The sequence below is a fragment of the Benincasa hispida genome, chromosome 7 (genome assembly GCF_009727055.1).
Source record: "Benincasa hispida cultivar B227 chromosome 7, ASM972705v1, whole genome shotgun sequence".
Lineage (NCBI taxonomy): Eukaryota > Viridiplantae > Streptophyta > Magnoliopsida > Cucurbitales > Cucurbitaceae > Benincasa > Benincasa hispida.
In genome coordinates, this window is record NC_052355.1 from 25,289,098 (window position 1) to 25,291,681 (window position 2,584).

At 41.2% G+C, this 2,584-nt stretch overlaps 1 non-coding gene across 1 annotated transcript; it reads right to left on the reverse strand.

The window, feature by feature from the left end:
• Positions 1 to 1,486: 1,486 nt before the first annotated feature.
• On the reverse strand, positions 1,487 to 1,559 carry TRNAK-UUU. Its single transcript has one exon. It is a non-coding gene; the product is annotated as a tRNA-Lys (tRNA).
• Between the last annotated feature and the right edge of the window lie 1,025 nt (positions 1,560 to 2,584).

The window sequence follows — 2,584 nt, forward strand, 5'->3', positions numbered from 1 at the left end:
TGGGATGCAATATGCGATGCATGTCTTAAGGTATTTGTTGATTCTCATGCGTCGGTGGTCATGCATTGGAATGAAACTATGCGTTAATGGATGTATGCGATGACCATATGTTCCCTTCACAAGTTTTCTTGCGCTCACACCAAGTATAACACGAACGCAAGTTTCTCAGGTGATTCGAGGTCGAACTCAGGGACTTGTAGCTAGATGCTATGTGGTAATGTGTATGCAGCGGATGAATAAAAGAATGATGAGGGGTTTTATGCTACAACTACTCCTACTCCTAACTAATAAAAAATGCAATGAGAAGTATGAATGAGAGATAGAGACACGACAACTATTAACGTGAGGTAAATGGATGGAAAATAGATAAAATATGAGGATGTCTTCATTGTAACCCTTAAGAGTGACCGTAAGGGCAACCTCGGCCAACGTAAGCTATGCGATCATGCTACACACACTTGAGCCTAAATCTAGGACGTATGCGGTGTATCTGCAATAGCGCTGAGAAGCCTATGCCTAAGCTTCCATAACCCGATCACATGCTCTCGCCGCATGAGCGTGAAGCCGCATACCACCATATCCTACTTCTTGGACGTATGCAATATCCTCTCCGTAGGGTGTATACGTTGTGTAATAGCAAACAGAGCTTATTCCTAAGTTCCCTATTCTTGCTTATACGTTCCAATCCGCTCTCTCGAGTCTTAGATTTTGATGTTAGACTACTCTTCCATGTATGCCTAAATGATGAATGATGCGCTTATAAGACAAGGTAACTGCATAAACTTGGTTGACGCAAGATTATTCCTATCTCTAGTGAACACTGGCTTACATTGCTTAATGCGACCAACCACTTACCCTCCTGGGTAGTTAGTTGTTGCTGACTTTACTCATAGACAAGTGTTGTGTCTGCCTATAGACAGGCATTGCTACAACTTCACACTAAGCAAATAAGGTTTTCTCACACACTCGCACAATGCACACCTTCTGATGGTTTGCTACATGCTTAATATCTTTAATTCGCATGACTAAGTATGCGATACTCTCACAATCTCACTAAGTGATGGAATGAATGTTAAGGATGCTAAGCAGAGAAAGATGGAGATGGAATCGAAGGAAACATAGAAATGCATTGAATACACAATGTATTAATTTCTTAATCCAAAATGTAATATAATACAATTTAAGAAAAAAAGAGAAAATGAAATGACCAGTTGAAAGCAATGTCTTGCTTCTAACAGGGGTGAAATTGTTGTAAATACTGGTTAACTACATGATCAACCGCGTTTACCGTAAACTATTATGAGTTCGAGCTTGAGGACGAAGAGGATGAACATTTTCTTTTTTCTATCCATCCAGAAGGATGCCTCTCTAACAACTATTCATCTGCAAAGATCTCGCCCAAATAGAGAAGTGAATCTAAAGGCCAAAGAGTGATCTTTGAACGCTACTACGCATCCTTTAAAAAGAGTCTCGTGTAAGGTAGGTTTGGGTATAGCAGGACTTGAACCTGCGACCATTAGGTTAAAAGCCCAATGCTCTACCAACTGAGCTATACACCCAAAAAAGTCAAATAGGTTGTGTCAAGGCTGCTGGTGGTGCCATGGATGGGCGGTGGAGCTGATTCTCTCGAGATTTAACTTTCTCCTGTCATCATCCAGAATGAATGAAGAAGATGAAGAACTCTCAAGCTTTCTTCTCACGGGTCCATCTGGATCACAAGGATCCGCCCGAAGGCCGAACCTTAGACGAAAACCCTGATGATCTAAAGTTATGCTCAACGGCTTCTATTTATAGAGCTTGATCGCTGACAGCATTAATGGACCTGCTCTGATTTTGACATTGGCGGCGTGATGGTCATTTTCTGAATCTCTGCTGCTAACAGCGTGGTAAGTGAAATCTCAACATCATCTTTTGATTTTTCCGAGATATGCATTGATGCCTTCATTCCACCAACCTTGTGTTCATCCCACTATTATGGTTATCGTGTACCCGCAATCGTACAGTGACCGCATACGCTTAATTACCGCAACTTCTACACGATGATCGCAATCACTTGACAATCGCAACTTCTATGCGATGGACGCATGCAGCTGATTACCGCAACACCCATGTGTTGATCGTATATGTTCGCCTTTGCGATGGAGAGTTTCTCCGCATACGGTCGTTTATGTGATAGCCCAGCTTCCGCGTTTGCATCCGATTTCTACGTTAGCTACAAATATAGACAATTGAATGCATAATAGCGGGTTAGCTGAGATTCTTGATGCCAAACGACGCAAATTCATTTTCTCATGAATTCCTAACATAACTGCCGCATATTATGCTTAACAGCCCTCATAATTCTAATAAAAGGCCTAAAATGATGTACATTTCTGCATGTCATCAATAACTGACTCCACGATGGAAGCAAAATATGTAGTTGCATGCGAAGCAGCTATAGAAGCAGTGTGACTACACAAGTTCTTGTCAAATTTGAAAATATGAACAACCTGTGAAGGATTGACTTATTGATTATGATTAAAATGGACAGAAATATATCTACAATGAGAAGAGTGCAACTATCGAGCTATAGTGGTGTGTCTCG